This window comes from Lolium perenne, chromosome 5, assembly GCF_019359855.2.
Source record: "Lolium perenne isolate Kyuss_39 chromosome 5, Kyuss_2.0, whole genome shotgun sequence".
Lineage (NCBI taxonomy): Eukaryota > Viridiplantae > Streptophyta > Magnoliopsida > Poales > Poaceae > Lolium > Lolium perenne.
In genome coordinates, this window is record NC_067248.2 from 186,837,731 (window position 1) to 186,857,439 (window position 19,709).

Genomic DNA, 19,709 nt, shown 5'->3' on the forward strand with positions numbered 1-19,709 from the left:
GAGAGCAGAAGGGGTTCTCGTTGGGAAGAGCTAGGAGGACTAGGAGGACTAGGAGGAGATACGTAGGTGTGCATGTACTAAGAGCAAGTACAATAAGTTCTAGTCAGCTGGCTATAAGGATTAAAATAGTATATTATTGCTTAGTTGGATGTGAGAGAGGATGAGAGAGAAGGAGAGTGGGCTCTTATGCAAGAGCCAGCGCTAGCACGTGCTCCTAGACACTTTGTGAGAGTGGAAAGTGGGTCATATATTGATAAAGTACTACATTTTTATAGCTCATTATTGTATATGTTGGCTCTAAGTTGGCTATAAATGACATGACACTTGGCTTATAGCCAGCAGCTGGCTACATTATTGGAATTGCTCTAAGACTACTCACAATGGGAGTATCATAGCTAGTATCATGCAACACATGCATGCAAAAAGCTGATGTGTCACATCAATAAATGAAGAAAGAGATGATAGTAGTATCATAGGTAGAAATCTTTGTATCATAGCACATAAAACTAGAAAAATTAATGTCAAACTAATCTTGTACACACTTTTGCATTGAGATTCTACAAATCACTAAATATAATTGACCTATGATACTACTACATGATACTATGCATTGTGAAGATAGCATCACACACTAGTACCATATGCATGATACTACTATATGATACTCCCCATTGTGACTAGTCTAAGGATGGGCTCATGTAGTAGTAATGTACGTATACATGTAATTGTTAGGTACTCCGATCTGTACTACTCGAGAATTTATGGACAATAATTAAAGGACAAACTTCTCGAAACAAGGCAAATCGTGAAAAGCATGTCAAAAGTGAAGATATGATCAGTATGACTCCTCTCCAACCAGTCAAAAGACAGGAACCACCAACCGCACGCGTCTGCACAATAAATTTGGGCGGCAGTGAGTAAATTTAGACACTTGCACTCCCAAAATTTGCGAGAGAGAGAATTAAAATAGAACCTCCCAAATCAGCGAAAAGAAAAGAGAACATAACGCACGGCTCACCAAACACCCTCGCTCTCGAGTCTCGACTCCCTAGAATACATGTTCATAGCCCGTTTGATGGAATAATTTGGGAACATGATCTCGATTTATGTATGTTAAAGTTAAGTAGATCTAAACCAAGAGTCATGATGATGCCTTTGAGCACGGAGGTGCGACAAGGGGGCGTCTCTATTCACGGCATCGAGTTGCCATGAGGGAACTTGGCGCCGTCGTCCAACGATAATGGCGGACGCACAAAAATACCTCAGGGTGGGCACACACCTCTGATTTCTATTTTTACCGCTCATGTGTTGCTCAAATGACTAAATATAAAACATTTTCTAAAAATTCAGGATCGGCCACGGTCTACCGTCCAGCCTTATGCGTACGCCCTGTCCAACGGTGAGGTTGCACTTCTCCTCCAGGTGTCAAGCGAAATGTTGACACCATCACCCTAATAGAGTGTCCTTCATTAAATGTCAGGGAAGCGATGCCTGTCGGTGCAGGATGACGCGAGTGATGTCCGTCTGATGGACTTCCGTCGACGTGTGTTCACCGAGCGAGCTCGATAAAACCTCGCCTTTGATGTTGACAATTGAGTTTACTTTTGCATACATCTGCCTCGCATATTGTGGCATCACATTTATGGCCGCACCGCGTCCACTACAATGAGGCCGTCGACATGGGGCATACGGCACATGCTCTTTTTTCGTGAAAACTCATACCACACGTGTTCTTCGTTATCAAAGGGGTGGATGGTTATACAACGGCTTTATCTACATAAAATGTTTTTGTTAGACACTTGCACTAACCATCATTGGAGAGATGTAGAGACGCCACATGAGGCCTTTGCCAACACATATCTTTTCGAATGACCTAGGGATCGAGGGGCAAAGCATCGAGAGTCTAAAGTAAGTAAACATATCAAGACACATGAAGGGGGAAGCTAAGCACCCAAAATACGTCGCGCGGGATGACGGAGACAAGGAATTGTTAGGGTTCGCCGACCAGATGGCCTCAACGGAGATTTCGTGTCAATGTGCCACTCCGCGGTGCGTCGTTGAAGCGGGAAGCCAGTGACCACATTAGTCAATGTCAGTTGTCTTGCCCATCCTCAAGGTTGTTGCCTCCGTGAGAAGAAGCCGCTCCACCATGCCTTCACCGACACACCCTAGCTACAAACGTGGCCTCGAGCGCCCCCTGGCCTAGTCCTCTACCTCGATACTCCTAGGAATTCTCTCTCGACACTCATTCCTACACACATGTTCATAGCCCGTTTGATGGAATAATTTTGGGAACATGAGCTCGATTTTTGTATATTAAAGTTAAGTAGATCTAAACCAAGAGTCATGATGATGTCGTTGAGCGCGGAGGTGCCACGAGGGAACTTGGCGCCGTCGTCCAACGGTGAGGTTGCACCTCTCGTCCAGGTGTCAAGCGAAATGTTGACACCATCATATAGTGTCCTTCATTAAATGTCGGGGAAGCGATGCCTGTCGGTGCAGGATGACGCGAGTGATGTTCGTCCGATGTACTTACGTCGACGTGTGTTCTGCGCGTGCGAGCTCGATAAACGACTAGGTAGCATGGACGATGGCCCAACACCGACATGCATGATGAGACGTGACTCGTACGCCGTTGAGCTATACTACACCGACGAGGGCGACAAATGACCCACTCGAGAATCTGCACGCGTCTCCCTCTTCACCGGCGAGCATGGCATTGGCGACGGACTGCATGCCTGCAAATTAACCCGTCGTAGATCGACCGTTGTCTTCGATGGCTTGGCATGAAGGAGAGCAAAAGGGGTTCTCGTTGTGAAGAGCTAGAAGATACGAAGGTGTGCATGTACTATGGATGGACTCATGTAGTCATGTACGTACATGAGATGATAATTAGTAGTAGATGCTAGCATAGCCTTTCATTTTGTACTAGGTGTCTAGGTCTGTTGCACAATAATTAAATTTGGATACACTGGTATCGAGAAGGCCTCCAGAATTTACGGAGAATAATTAAAACACAACCTTCTCGAAACAAGGCAAATCTGGAGAGCGTGTCAAAAGTGAAGATAGATCGATATGGACTCCTCTCCAACCAGGTAAAAGACAGGGAACCACTAACCGCACGCGTCGGCACATTAAATTTAGACGGCGGTGAGTAAATTTAAACATTTCTATTAAAAAAGCATCCCAAAATTTGCGAAAGAGAATTAAAACAGAATCTCTTGGAAAGAAGGCAAATCGCCAAGAAACACAACGCACGGCTCACCAAACGCACGACTCCCTCCTCCATCCCCATTCTCTCTGCCTCCTCCAGCCTCCCCACCCACCGCCCGAAATACCCCACCGCCGCTCCTCCAGCTTCCCCACCCGCGGCCAGGACACACACGGCGCCAAGGACCCGTGGCGGCCTTGCTCGCCGGTTCTCCGTCAAGCTCGCTAAATGCGTCGCGCGCTAGGCACCAGCCTGGACGCGATGGCGCCTCTCTGGGCCCTTTCCCCGGTCGATTTCTCGTCGTGACCGGTTGACGAGCCCATGGACGCGCCCTTCCCGTCGCATCTGTGCGGATGCGGCCGTCCGGCCGGCGCCCTCGGTCAGGATGAAGCCGTCGTGCTGCAGTTCGTCACCCATCTCCAAGGTCCGGCCGAGCTGTCATTTCCGCGCCTTGCCACGGGACGTCGACGTCCGGTAAACCAAAGACTAAAGCAAATCATCATCTTCTTCTCCTAATTCAGTTTGACTGAAAATTTGTTTCTTGGCATGGCAGCAGGAGCGGGGAGCGACACGCCTACCTCGATCGACGACCGCCAACAGGAAAGGGGAGGGAGATGAAGAAGGAGAGGGTGGCACCGCTATCATGGCCGCCAAGGCATGATGAGCTCCGGCATGGAAGGCCATTTTTTCCCTTTGGCGTGCCGTTGGTGCTGTTTAGTTTTGCACTTTTGCTTTGTTTGTCACACTATGCCTCTGATGTAATTAGAAAGATGCGTGTCTGTTTGGTGTTTCGTAATTAATCCTAGTGGTGTGATTCATGGAAATAGATGCGTGAAGAAGATAGCCAAATGAGTATTTGTAATTAATTCCAGTTCATAGTTCAGCTACTAGGAATGCATGTCTTGTGATAATGTAGTACATCTACTAGGACTTTAACTTGATGCAACAAATTTAACTTAAGAATATATCAGATGCAAACTATCCGAATTATAAATGAGATAGAGTTTCCATGTTATTATTCGGATCATGGTATATTAATATTGGATTTTTTGTTAGTGAACTGCTGTTATGTGCACCTAATTAGTTCAATAAATTGAAGTGTTTAATAGTACTAGTTTCCTGGCCGTTTTATCTAATTAGTTAGCTGAAACCTTAGGTTGGTGAAACAAGATTAAAGTTTGTTTTTTGTAGGTGGACAATGTTCCTGGCCTCATCTTTGACTACCTCGACGATCAGCAGTTACATTCCGACTCGGATGCAAATCTCTTGTGAGCTCCTCGGTTCATCCATCTGTTCTCTGGCTCCCTTTGTTCTCTATGATGCCATTGTGGCGGTAATATGTCCCGGCCGTCGAGCTGATGGCCTACATGTTTCCGCACACTGAACATTTTTAACTGTTTGGAGGGTTAGTGTCTAGAAAGTCTTCGTTTTTTACAATGCGGTGGGCTTGTCAGCGATTGGCGAGAATCTATCAATTTACGGCTATTGGATTCTGTTCATGTAACCATATTGTTTTTTCTTAGTTCAGTTTTCATGGTTGCCTCATTAAGGTTGCTTAAGTCCTATGGACTGAATTGTTGCCCCGTTGTTTGATGGCCTAGTTGCATTGGTTAGGATTTAGACTAGTTTTGGTGAATCCAGCGTGTAACTTATTTGAGCATTGAGTAGTAGTTCCCTTTGATGTTTTACAACTTAATATTCATGTTGCTTTTTAGCACTGTGCTGACAAAAATAATTCTATCATGCCCTTAAACTTGGTGTAAACTCTCGTCTTCCCCATTTTCTTAAGATTGATGTTGAATCTCTTAATGTTTAATTTATGTTCGTCATCTTCTCATGTATGTTATAATTTTCTAAAATAATTTAAGCGAAAGCTGAACTATTGATTATATGATTCACAGGGCAGTTTTAAATCACCATGTTGGGAGAGATCTCCATGTGGTTGCTGTTGAGTTTTGAGAGCTTACCTGGTAGAGGAGTTGTATCTACTTTTGAGCAGCATAAAGGTACGTGTTAGTTCGACGCTCTATATTTGAGTCGGCAAAGTTATATGGAAATTGTTAGATATAATAAGGAATTATTTTATGTTGTGAGCTTGAGTTTTGGGGTCGGCTAGACTTCCTCTAAGAGGACCTGGATCTTTGTAACTTGACATCACATCTATTTATATTATAGTTGCTCTAAGAGTTGCCTATAGACAGTAATTAGAATTTTGCCGATGCTTTGTTGTGCCACGTCTCCCAATGGTTGTATTGTTTCGATGGATGACAGATGCAGGCAACAAACTGTCGCTGTGAAATAAAGTGTTTAGCTACTTTGTCTTGTTAATTCTGCATCATTTTGTTCTTATAGTGATATTCCCTTATTAGTTTAATCTTGATGTTTTTTCCTCCATGCTTGTTGACTTAGACTTGGCAGCCTGCACGGGAATGAGCTGACTGCTCTTGTCATTATCATGCTACGTCCTAGATGGAAGTTCAAGTCTCTGTATGGTAGAGTTCCTTGTGCAATACACTTCATCGCCTTCTATGGCATTTTAGGTGAGTTTATGGTTCTCCCTTGCCATCTGTGCATGCTCTGCGATCTACCGGTTAAGATTTAGTGTTGGTGTTATGATTCCTAAGATTTGGTTATGGTACTTTGTACAACACCACTTGAGTTTATTATTCTGCGGTGTATCTGATAGTAGTTGTGTTTATGGGCGAAATATAGGCGGGGTGATGAAAAGGGCATATGACCTCTCTGTTTTGCTAATCGGTTATATGATATATCCTCATAATAGAGTTACCCAAACGAAACACTCCAGCTTCATAAGGTCCAGGACCTGGAGCCAGCATTTTTTCTTAACCTGGGACCTCTCTGGAATACATTTAGCATTTTGGAATCTTTACTAACAGGAATTTTTATGTAGTACAAACCATGTTTGTGCTATATGAGTGTTCTGAGCATAAATTCTTTTTTGGAGCTTAGCTAGTGTTGTTTTCCAAGAGCTTTTTCTGGTATATTGAAATTACGATATGGAAGTTGCTAGCGGATGATTGAATTCATTTGTTGTGTTCATGTGAAATGATCTTGTTGGTGAGATGTTGTCCACTTTCCGAAGTTGTGTTGTCTGATGAATAAATCACTTATCCTCTGCGTTTTGTTGTAGGTTGGAATTTCTTGCCGGTGGCGAGATGGATAAGGGACGTCCGGATCCGTTTTCTTTGTTGGTTGGATGGCATCCTAGCTAATCGCAGTGGTGAAGATGAAGTCAGGTGAGACAAGATGACTTCCTCCACCTAACGTCTCCGGCCGGCAAGAATGGCTACGGCTCATAGTAAGGTGCCTCATGGTGCCTTCTTTTGTTGGCTGATTGATGATTGTGTTGTTGCTCATCTCGGAAAATGGATTTATGCCCCTAAATTGATTGTTGCACGACATGGAAATTGTTTCATCAGTTACATCTTCTAGTAATAAGAGAAACATGGTTCTAGTTCTAGCTATAGAACATGCCGAGAAAAGAGTTATGCTACACTTGATCGTAGCATACTGTTGTAGCTTGATTTTGTTGCAATTGTAGGGTCATTAGTACTATATTGGTAAGATGCAGGATAGCTTTAGATTAGCTTGCCTATTTCTATGAATTTGACTTCAACTAGATTTATAGTTCAGGTTTAAACAACAATGTTAATGCACTATACATTGATGGTGATATCAGCATGCATATTGAGTTATTGTTTGGGCACGTTAGCATGTACTTGTTTGTCGATTGGATCATGTTTCTATTGGTTTCGCTGGCTGGCTTTGTCAATTTTCTTATGGAATATGCATGGTATCTCTCTCTGCCTATGGAGCTTGACTGAAAATCAACTTTCATTTTTGTTGAACTTTATATACATGTGTTAGTGCAAATGCTCTTAAGGTAGGATCATTAGAATTAAATGAGCTTGTCTTGGAATTGATAGCTTCATGTTTTAGTTAGCTCCATGTTAGCAAATGTACCTAGTGTACCAGATCAACTTGAATACAATTTGATGTCATGATTTTGATCTTATTTCTTGAATGCGAATAACCGATGAATTTTAGTTAGAATCGCATGGCTGGATACAACAGATGTGTTGTTGCTTATGGGAAGGTAGTATGAATGTTTTTGTTTTATTTGTTGGCCATGAAAAACTGAATGCATGCCTTTTAGTTATATAGTTTCTTGTGATGATTCAGTTGCCAAGTAGCTCTATTTCTATTGTTTTCCGAACTAGAATTTCTCTTTTGCGCATCTAGAGTGGACTGAAATGTGGTAACTTTACTTTGGCAGATCCTTGGATGGAGGTGACCAAGGAGACCTGTGACAAAGCAAATGGCATGGCGATTCGGTCCGGGCAGTTCCGCCTTAAGCAGTGCTATTGCCATTGGGCTCGCTGGCTGCGTGGTGGTAGGATCGGATGGCCCTTGACCTCTGGACTCCGCCACTCGGTAGTGGCCACCGCCATGTCGCTGAACTGGGCGTGGACCGGCTGTAGCTGCATGAGGAATGTGACAGCACTGGACATGCGGGGCACCACCCGGAGCGACATGGAGGTTATCAGGTCTGACCCCGAGCTCAGCTTGACTAGAAGGTACGTTGGCTGCTCGCCTCCACAATCACTCTAAGATGGCCCTTTTTCCATTATGGTGTGCTTTACCATGCTCTATCCTCTATCTAGTATTCTAGTTGTAAATTAGCTTGTTCCAGTTGAAAACGAATTAGTTTTTTTCCGATTCTTTGATATAGTATTTGAATGGTTAAGTAAAACTTGACAGCAGAAATGTATTTAATTGCGCCCCTGGTGGCTGCCAGACCATACCATTGATGGTATCAATACTGTAGCCACTTATTTATCCTATAATTTTGAGTAGCATTGGAAATTATGCTCCTGTAGCTTTTGCTTGAATTTGTTTGGTCGCATCTAGTGGACTGAAATATTCCTGGTTGATAAGCCAAAATATTTTGTGGGGAAGTTAGACATGTGCTGATTAACCACTATAAAGCGTTCATGATTTCAAGTTAGGTGCAAGTGTGCACTATCCTCAAAGAGGATGCTACAAAATAACCAATGTTTAGCTAGTTCCTGTTTTATGTAGTAACATTGTGACGCGAATGTCGCAGCAATATCTTCTGTTTAGCATATAAAATATTTATATTTCTCACTGCCTCCCTTTTTGTTCTGCTTTGATTAGTTCATCGCTCAGTTAAGTAGTTGTTTGCTTTTGATGATTTTGTTTGCTCTTGTTATCTCAGCAGGAAAGCTTGCTGCCATTCAGTATGGCATTGGTTGAAATGTGAGGTATTTCAGTGAGGATAGTGTTACAATAGGTGATCTAGTTGAAAGATCAGGTTCGTTTCTCAATATTTCTAGTTTGATCTGTTCATTATCTCTGACCGTATGCATCACACTGTATGCTGTATTATTAATATATTGTTTGGTTACCATAGTAGGAGTTTATTGAAGCTATAAAGGAGCTAGGTATTACTTTTTTGGTTGCAAAGTTTGATGGCATTCTTGGGCTTGGATCGCAAGAAATTTTTGTTGGAAACCAAGATGTCTGTGTGGTAAGACAATCTGTCATTTAAGATTGTCTTTGTTCACCTCTTCTCCATAGTTGAATCTCCGAAAGAATAATGATGTTATTGACCACATAGTGCTTTTGTCTATTGAGTGTTATTACAATCCTTTCACTTTCTGCAGCATAGTGCTTCTAGCTACAAATGAACTACGCTGTGGTAGGTTCGGATGGCCCTTGGCCTCCGGGCCGCGCCGCTCGGTAGTGGCCACTGCTATGTTGCTGAGTTGGCTGTGCGAGGAAGGGGAAGGCCTGGACATGATGGACACCACCCCGGAGCCTGACAAGGAGGTCGTAAGGTCCGAGCCCGAGCCCGGCCTGACAAGAAGGTACCTTAGCTGCTTGCCTCCACAATCAGTCCAAGATGGCACTTTTTCCCGTTCTGGTGTGCTCTATCGTGCTATAGCATCTATCTAGTTGTAAATTAGCTTGATCCGGTTGAGATTAGGATTTTATTGTTGGGTTACCATATTAGGAGTTTATTGAAGCTATAAAGGAGCTGGGTGTACTTTTTTGGTTGCAAAGTTTGATGGCATTCTTGGGCTTGGATCTCGTGAAATTTCTGTTGGAAACCAGTATTCCTGGACTGAAATATCCCTGGTTGTTAAGACAAAATATTTTGTGGAGAAGTCAGCTGTGTACCGATTTACCACCATAGAGCATTCATGATTTCAAGTTGCCTGTGTGCAACATCCTTGAAGAGGATGCTACAAAATAAGCGATGTTGATCTAGTTCATGTTTGATGTAGTAACATTGTGACGCAAATATTGCAACAATATCTTCTGTTGAGCATATAAAATATTTATATTCGCATTATCTCCCTTTTTGTTTGCGTTGATTAATTCATCGCTTAGTTAAGTAGCCGTTTGCCTTTTGATGATGTTGTTTGCTTGTTATCTCACCGGGAAATCTTGCTGCCATTCAGTATGGCACTGGTTCAATAGCGAGGTATTTCAACGAGGAAACTGGTACATTAGGTGATCTAGTTGAAAGATCAGACTCGTTTCTAAATATTTCTAGTTTGATTTGTTGATTATTTCCGTATGCATCACATTGTATGTTGTCTTGTTAATATATTGATGGGTCACCATCTTAGGAGTTTATTGAAGCTACAAAGGGGCCAGGTGTTACTTTTTTGGTTGCAGAGTTAGATGGATCTTGTTGGTTTCAAAGTTGTGGTGTCCGATGAATGAATCACTTATCCTCTGCGTTTTGTTGTAGGTTGCATCCATGAGTGCATCGCAAGAAAGTTGATAAATTTGATAAGGCTTCCGGTGGCGAGATGAGAATGGACGTCCAGATCCGTTTTCTTTGTTGATTGGATTGCGTCCTAGCTACTGGCAGTGGTGAAGAAAAAGGCATGTGAGACACGAAATGGCTGGCCTTCGTCTCTTGCTGCTTAGTGACCTAAGATGTCTAGAATCAGTGTTGCTTGATTAATACTGGGTCTGTAACTGGATGCTGATTGTATTTTGAAATCGCACATGTACAACTTGTACAGAGGAGAACAATTTGTGCATGGCGTTATAGTATTGGAAAGTCATCTTTGTGACTTGGTGTCCCATCTTATGTCATGTTGGTCCGATTTGATTTGATGCGTGTTAGACGGGGCAAATTGCCAAAATATTTGCCAACACTAGATTGTTTTCTTTACTCCGTCAAGTAAGCTTATGTAGGAATGAACAGTTAATATTTATGCTTATCATATGTGTGTATGTTAAAGGTGTATTTCATCCCGAGTGATTTAAGTATTAGTTATGGTCCCTGGTTTTCACATATAAAATAATCGGGTGACTTTGTCATCCTTGTTTCCCGGACGTGTCTTGCTTTTATTGGTCCCAACAGTTGTAGGGGAATGGAGCGAATGGTAATCTACGAAAACCTTCGAGATGAATATTGTAGTTCCAAGTTTCCTCTGTTCAACTTATTGAGGGAACTAATCACGAGATTTCATCCTTCGTTCACTGATAGAAATAAAAAAAATGGTTTGGTAATCTAAAACATCTTATATTAGTGACGGGAGAAAGTATATTATATTAGGATGATTCTAGTTATTTTTTTAGAGAAATTCCTTTGTTGTATCGTTACAAGTTTCCTCTGTTTGAATGGAAAGAACAACAGAGACCATGGTTTTCGGCTACTAGGCTCTCTTGACAATGCATATACTAGATATCCATTGATGGTTTCTCCCTTTCCAAGACGGAGAAAATCGTTGTTGTGAAGGAGGTAAGTTTTCTGTGCAGTGTCCTTTATCTTCCGACTCTCTAATAGGTGTTAAAATTACTTGGAAAGCCAAGAAAGGAATTAAAGATTTGGGATCCATAAATTCCGGCCAGAAAACCCGTGCCTAGTAATTGCCCAACTTCTAGCTCACCTTCGTGGTTAAAAGCATGACTCATTTATGTGAGACTGCCATCCATGGTAGTGATCCGTGGCATCATGTATCCCAACCATCCATCTATCCTATCCATCCAACGCTCCGAGCATGCAAAGAAAGAACCGGGATTATCTCTTCTCATCTTCTTCCCTCTAGCTTCACTCTATAAGTAGAAGCACGTTGTCACAAACCGCGTGCGGGTACGCGTGTGACTTAGACTTTGACTTTTACTTGTCGAGGAGAGGAGAGGAGCACTCGCACTCCATTGAGGCCGGTGGCAACGTCGCTCTCTTTGATCTTATCGCCGGCCGGACAGGACGTGTGCAGATTGGATCGCCGACCAAGCAATACGGATGTCCTCGATGGACTTCTCTCCATATCACCTCCATCAGGTAAGATATCCCTTCAATTCATTCTCACACGCCGATGTTCTTCTCCGTGTTCCATGTGTATGTTTCTATTTTCTTGGCTACAATACTAGTAGAATACGAAGAAGAGAGTTGTGGAGTTGGAGTTTGTAGTAGTCATGTTTTAATTTTATAATGCTCCAACAACTTTTCATAAACTGCCCATTGAAACCGTCAGGTCCCGGCGATTTATCCACTGGCATCCGAGCCACAACTGATCAATTTCTTCCTTGGTGAATTTCCGTGAAAGATACAGTCTTCGAGGAAAGTAAAGGGGATCGCAACAGTCTTCGAGGAAAGTAAAACCCAAATTTATTGATTCGATATAAGGGGAGGTAAAGAATACTTATAAGCCTTAACAACGGAGTTGTCAATTCAGCTGCACCTGGAAAAGCACTAGTAACATGGGTGATGTGAAAGCAAAGAAGTAATGTGAGAGCAATGATAATAGTAACACATCAGCAGTGGCAGTAACACACAGGAGATGGCACCGAAATTTTTTCCAGTGTGTAGTTGACTGTAGAGCAATGATGATGACATAAGGATCGGGGTTCCCATATCTACACTAGTGGTAACTCTCCAAATAACATGTGTTGGGTGAACAAATTACAGTTGAGCAATTGATAATTGTGAGGGTATGACAATGCATGTTGTGATAAGATAAAGGTTATTGTAGTATTTAATTAGGCATTGCAACATAATACATAGACAGTAATCCAACTGCGTCTATGACTAATAATCCACCTTCAGGTTATCATCCGAACCCCTTCCAGTATTAAGTTGCAAGCAACATATAATCGCATTAAGCAATGTGTGTAAAGTAAACAATATAATTATCCTTAGACAAAACATTGTTGTTTTCTCCCTAGTAGCAACAACACATTTACAATCTTAGAAGTTATTGTCACTCTTCCAGAAAACTAGAGGCATGAACCCACTACCGAGCATAAATACTCCCTCTTGGAGATACAAGCAACTACTTGATCAAGGTAACTATAAGTACTTAGGAGAGCATGCAAGATCTTAAATAACGTAGTATGATAATATGATGAACAATCTGATCACAATTCCACAATTTATCGGATCCCAACAAACACAACACCGATTACATCATATGGATCTCAATCATATAAGGCAGCTCATGAGATCATTGTACTGAAGTACATGGGAGAGAGAGTACCAACTAGCTATAAATGAGAACCCGTAGTCCAAAGGGGAACTACTCACGAACCATCATGAAGTCGAAGTGGAGGCGGTGGAGTCGATGGAGATGGCTCCGGGGGTCAATCCCCATCCCGGCAGGTGTCAGAACAGAACTTCGACCCCGAAACTTGTCTCATTGTCCGGACGATGGCGTCGGCGACAGAACTTTTCGTGTACTAAGGCTTTATTTTCAGGGTTTCTAGTCGAAGGTATTTTTTAGTGGGAACGAGCGAGGTCGGTGGGCGCCCGGGGTCCCCACACCGTGCCTTGGTGGGGGCCACGGCCAGGCCCCGCCTGGGGGGGGTTTGGCCGGCCCCGGCCCCCCCCCCCCCCCCCCCCGTCTCTCCTCTGGACCCCGTCTTCGTTTCGGTAAAATAGCAACTTTGGCTTTTGTTTCGTCCAATTCCGAGAATTTTTCCTGTACAACTTTTCTGAAATACAAATCAACAGATAACAGGGAACTGAAACTGTAGCATCTTGTCAATAGGTTAGTTCCGTAAAATGCATAAAAGTGCCACGAAGTGTAAACAAAACATATTGGAATTGGTGTAAAACAAGCATGGAGCATCAAAAATTATAGATACGTTTGCGACGTATCAGCGGGTCGGAAAGGAGCATGCCGACCACCGGCCACGACGGAAGGCCCATCGAGCACCGAAGATGGACACACCTCAACCACCTTTTATAGCTCCGGGAGCATGGCAGTCTAACTACATGAAAGACACCACTCACTACCACAACCAACAATAGGCCAGCACATGGAAAGACCACCATGCCCGTGCCCGTTGTCAGCGATGGTGGCCAGGGTGAAACGAAGAACTTACAACACGAAAATTATGCGAAACGGCAAGGTGAAGCTACTCATCAAAGGAATTTTGAAACGGAAAACCGTGTGCGATAAATTTGATGAAATTCGATCAAAAACACGAAATTGGATATTTACAGCAAACAAAACTCGAAGCCGAGTCATAACAGAATCACTTTGTCGACACACATATTTTTTATGGACAACTTATTTTGATTTGATCTATAGTTATGTTGATTAGAAGTGAGTAGAGATGAGGAAGATAAAGGAGGGTGAGGGCCGAGGAAGCAAGACCACGCGCAAGATTGCATCTAGGGAGCGCTCGATTGTGGCAAGGGATCCTGGCCCTAGAGAACGCCTGATTCAGGCATACCCACCGGGCCTGGCCACGAACCGAAAGCACGACTATTCTATGAATGGGTCCCACCGCCAGCACCACCGCAGCAATAGGCGCCACCGACGTACCGCTTTGGCCGCACCAGAGGCCACATGCGCTTCCGTCCTTCCTAGAGTACCCTCGCTTGGCAGCTGGGGCCATGGACGCCGCCCACCGTTGTCCCAGGACGAGGACGAGGAGTACGCAGCAGCACCAGCCATAGTTAGATAGTTTTTCTTAATATTTTCTGTGTAAATTATCTTTGAATGATTGAAAAAATTCAGAAATTTCCCACGTTTTAGTATTTGAATTTAAATTTCATTTCCGCCCACAACGCGCGTCAGGGCACCGGCCATATCTTGTTTAAAAAATAAAGACCAGTGGCGCAACCTTATTGTGCATCACTGGTATGTGCATATGCCAGTGGTGCATCAACCCCATACGGTACCAGTGGGACATGGCCATATGCCACAGCAATGCAACATGGCGCGTCACAGGTATGACTTTTCCTACTAGTGTCATACCCTAAGCGTCAAGTTCGTGGGCAGGACGTGCATATGGTAATGTGCCCACGGGTATGCACAAACCATGCCCATTTTGACATCTGACCACACGAAACAACTAAATAATCTTATTAAAGGTTTAATTCAGACTCTAGAAGTTCCAATAAATTAAATGTGGACATTTTTTTTGGCTATTTAGTCATATAGTAGAAACTGATGTTAAGATATTTGTTAAGTTGCACTCTTAAAAATCTCAATGTTCAATAAATACGATGTATACAGTTTCTAAAATTGCTAACAACTAATTGATGATTTATTTTAATAGAATAGAATTTAAAATTATCAGGGTGTAATTTTATCCAATAAAAGGAACAAAATACAACAATATTGGCCAAATAAAAAAAAGTAGGGACAACATAATGAGTGCATTGCTATGTGGTTAATTGTGTCAAATAAATAAGAAAACTATGCTCCTTAATATTGTACCGTTGAATAATATTTTTTTTAAAGTATAAAAGTCTAGTATAATAAATTATAAAGATTCTATGTCGGTTGCCTCCTCCCATATCACTGGTTTAGTTTAGACTAGAAGTTTAAATAAATTTGGCAAATTCCAATTTTTTGCTAGATTTTTTCTACCCGACCTTCTCCATGAAGCCCTCTCCCAACAAACTCAGTTAATCTGCAAGCCTGAAATAGATCATGCGAGGGAGTATTTCAGCCCGGCCCAACTGATAGTGCTGGATAGAGGGTAGCTTACGCTAGAGAGGTCAAGCTATGGGGCGTGGAACTCCTAAATTGTTTACTAAACATGAAAGCCTATGTAATAAAAAAAAATAGCATTGTTATAAGCAAAATCTTCAGAAAAAGCAGCGCTAACGTAAAATAGCATAACATTGTAAGCATCAACAAAACATCTCCTTTGAGCTATAATTTATTTCAGTGAAACTGCTCTCAGTCGATACAACACTTGTTGATACTGACTATTGGCGCTAGCAAACAGCAGAAAAATGTACTCCCTCCAGTTCAAAATAATTTGGGCGGAGGGAGTACTCTAATGTCTGACATACGCTGACCAATAAATCCACCGGTGGCAAACGCAATCGCAAAATGTCTGTCCGTAGTTGAACTATACGGCCTTAAGTTAGGGCCTTCAGTGAGATGCTCCTGGGATCTATATTGCACACAGCCTGCTCCAAATTTCACCTTTGGGTTGAATTCTTCTCTATAAGCTATATAGCACATAGAGACAACCCGAACAAAAGATTCAGAACAAGAAAAAAGAGAGAACCGGACGTCTCTCGGCTGCCCAGGATTCTGCAGCAATAAACATGGTGTTTCATCCCGTGGCTTTTCATCGGAATGTATAGCATACGCTGAAAAAAAGTACAACGGTCGGTTTCTTTCCCCGTGGGTCTGTAATTTCCTCCTTTCAAAGAGATTGACGGATGCAAGCCAAAACCATGTCAAAATTAGGGAATCATGAATTTTGTGGTGGCACTAACAAAAATTATCCAGCATACACCTTTTCAAAAATATGATAGAATAACTGGCGTGCAGTTAGTCACTTAAATTATGGACATATAATCCCGGGGATGGCCTTTGAACCCTTGAGCGCACGCATGCTCACAAGTAAAACAACGAATAATGGATGTCTCATTCGCCAATGAGATAATAATGGATGCCACCATTTTCTACAGAGAAATAGCATCCCAGATCCACATTCAGTTGCCTACTATTAAGATTCGCCTTTATCAATGTGACACCTCTAGTGACAAACCAAAGAAAAATTGTAGCTTTGAACAGGTATTGCAGATTTCAAAGTTTCAGCACTTCTACTACTGACAACAAGAGGCTTGGAATTGATTATAAGTGTACAATCATTTTTCTTTTTTTTTTTGCGAATATAAGTGTACAATCATTTTCTACAGTGAATAGCATCCCTGATCCACATTCAGTTGCCTACTATTAAGATTGCCCTTTATCAATGTGACACCTCTAGTGACAAACCAAAGAAAAATTGTAGTAGTTCTGAACAGGTATTGCAGATTTCAAAGTTTCAGCACTTCCACTACTGACAACAAGAAGCCCGGAACTGAATATAAGTGTACAATCATATCAACCCATCTTCTAGAGAGCAGCGGATACTGTTGTACCACATCATGCACTCTTTCAACCCCCAAAGTGAATTTATCATGATACTCTCTATGTGTGAATCTCCCCATCTTACACAGAGAGCAGTGGAAAGTGTTTTTTTTTTTTTGTGAATACCGTTGTGTACAACATCTCTGCACTGTATTCTCTTCAAGAATTCATGGCAATAACACCCCGGCCCCTCTATTTTCTTCAGTTCTAACTTGTGTAAATTTTGAGTTTTGACGTAGTGGAAAATGTAACAACAAAAAGACTGTAACTGGGAACAATGCATTTCTCCGATTAACATGTAGAGTTGCAGTCTTGCAGATATGAGATAAACTAACATGTAACCAGAGATAAAAACTACTCTGTCATTTCCTGAAGAAACAGACGCAGCACAACAGCCTTGAGTTACTCATGAAAGCTTTTGAAAACAAGGGAAAAAAAAGGCAATACCCAATACAGATTGGGTCACAATAGACACAACATAGAGCATTCCTGATTAACCGGCAAGGTTGCACAGATGAATGAAGTAACACACGGACACAAACTGAAAGTAAGTTGCAGCTCCTTGGGAAATTAGGATAGACATAGTGATGTGATCATATACCGACAGGCCAAGAGGACCAAGTCTAGAAACCGGGGATACCACTTGCTGAAACAGGGCAAGTACCTGATGGCAAATACCTAGTAGTAAGTAGAAAGCATGAATTACCATTGTAGACAGCATGATGGGCGTCATCGTCACGGAACTAAGTCATCGAGTGCATGGCGAGCAGCTCCTTGACAAGAGAGGGGCAGCTTGCGTTGAGATACTCGAAGCCGTCGCTGTCCATGACCGCCGTCAGGTTCGCCTTACGGCCAAGAAAGGCGAAGCACGCACTCCTTAGCACATGGCAGCGGTGAGCTTCAGCTATCGCCAGGATGTTGGCCACGGTGCCGACATCGATGTGCTTGCACAGCTTGTGCTCACAGATGAGCTTGAGCCTCTCCATGTCATATGTGTCCGCGGCGACAAGCGTATGCTCGGCACATTGTAGCTTCCTCTTCTTGCTTCATCTCCGTCAACGAGTCAGTGTACACGAAACAGAGCAAGGCCTTGAACACCTGCGGCTCCATGGCATCTATGCGGACCGGATCATTGGTGCTGCGGCCCTCCTTGATGGCTGCAAAGAGCTCGGCCCTGAAGACCGCAGGCCCAGCAGCAGGCGCGCGCGTGAGTTGAGGCGGACTTGAGTTGCGCGCGTGAAATGGACAGCGAAACAAAAGAAAGAAGAAGAAAGGACCGACCGACCGAGTCAATCGCGGGCGGGCGGGCGGGCGTGAGAGGCTGTAGAGCATGTCCTCCTGGCCTAGGGCGTAAACTTGGGACTATTCTCCGTGACGGTTACGCAATCGAGTTGTACACCTGCCACGCTTTATTCAATCAATCGGCGCGCGCGTGGATCTCTCCTCGTACTACGTGCGCGCGTGCGTGATTCTTGTGTTTCAATGCACCGCTTCGTTTCCTTCGTGGATCCATCAGCAGGTTATTTAAAGAAATTAAAGTACAGCATAAGCTAACTAATCAGTTAATATAGGTTAATTAGCCAACATGTTGGAAAATTTGACATCACCATTACTGTTTTCGGACATTCACGTCACAGAGACCATAACTGACTAAGCAGACTAATAAACCATAGCACCAGATCAACTGCACATTCCAAGTGCAGCAAAGCAGTTCCACAGGGCATCAACTTGATGACCAAGCATTCAAGAGAGGAGAGGAAACTCAACCAAGCACACGGAGTCGAAGAAGAAGGCCAACACTGTCATTCAGTGCTCCTTATTATCCTCAAACAAGAACAAATATAATGGTCAGCAAAATAAAAACACTACTTTTTAGAAGATAAGGCTACAGCCTACTAAGAAAATACCAATCCAAGCAATTGCAAGAGAGTGCTACCAGATAACAATAACAGCAGCAACAAAGTTTCTTCAAATCAGCGACTACCCAAAGTGCTTTCACATGTGATGGTCAAGCTTTGATGCTTAACTGATCAAGCAAATGGTCAAATCATTCAGGAAACAGAGATCTACTACATCAACAATCTAATGCTTCCAAACAAAAGTATTCATCAGATTTGCTACCTATCCAAATTAGCAAACGGACCAGGCTAGTCCGTCAAAGAAACAAGACACAGATCAAACCCAATTCGATCCTAACAAACAGCAACATTCAGAAACAATCCTACCCAGATCAATGCATGTCCAACCTTTCAGATACGAAATTTTAATCCAACAGCAAGCTAGCATCAGCAAAAGCAACAAAATAATGCCAGGACATCACTAGCATCAAGAAAAAAAAAAGCCAGGATGCAAATAATCAAGCAGAACATTATAGCTATATCAGAACTCTCAGGAACTAAAGGTCCAACACTTGCCCACATCAAATAAATAATCAGTTTCAGGTAGACATTGATGTAGTCAAATAAGTATAATGAGCTTATCTACATCACCAGCAAGGTAGTGACCAAAATCAAACCACATTTCTACGCAAGCATATACACATACACAGTGCAGTCCAAGGAAAACATGGAGTACTTGGGACAGAAACATAGACCTGGAAACGTTGCTGTAGCGAGAGATCCCGATCGAAGAAGGAATGGGCAGCAGGATGTAGTGGACGCGACATTAGCAGCTAGGAGACGGACATGTCGAAATTACGCCCAATAACCATGACACGTACTTGACGTGCCTGCATAAAGCGAGATACTTAAGAATTAAGAACAGAGATCTAACAATCGAGAACATAAGCTTGTCAACATTTCATATACAAGCATAGCTAGCTTCCGAACATGAAAAACCCTCCAATGTTTGACAAATAGAGGAAATATTGTTCCCAACTTTTAACATAGAAGCATAACTCATAATCACGCTACATGGTTTACGTGCAAGAAAATAATAAGACGATGATACTGTACGCAACAGTTAAGTATGATAGAATAACGTGAGTCGAGATATCTCAATCTTTACATAAGAGAATCATGGTGTCCATGAACAAAAAAACAACACAACGGAAACAAGGCGAAATCCTTGTCAAATGAAAGTACGCCAGCCACAAAATA

General features: G+C 42.6%; 2 long non-coding RNA genes across 2 annotated transcripts; both read left to right on the forward strand.

Moving 5' to 3' along the window:
• The first annotated feature begins 5,665 nt into the window (after positions 1 to 5,665).
• On the forward strand, positions 5,666 to 7,727 carry LOC139831336 (uncharacterized). Its single transcript, XR_011746038.1, has 3 exons — positions 5,666 to 5,751; positions 6,363 to 6,468; positions 7,509 to 7,727. It is a non-coding gene; the product is annotated as an uncharacterized lncRNA (long non-coding RNA).
• A 38-nt stretch (positions 7,728 to 7,765) lies between these two features.
• LOC127301238 (uncharacterized) lies at positions 7,766 to 8,762 on the forward strand. The gene is made up of 3 exons (XR_007851942.2): positions 7,766 to 7,809; positions 8,472 to 8,567; positions 8,667 to 8,762. It is a non-coding gene; the product is annotated as an uncharacterized lncRNA (long non-coding RNA).
• The last annotated feature ends 10,947 nt before the right edge of the window (positions 8,763 to 19,709 follow it).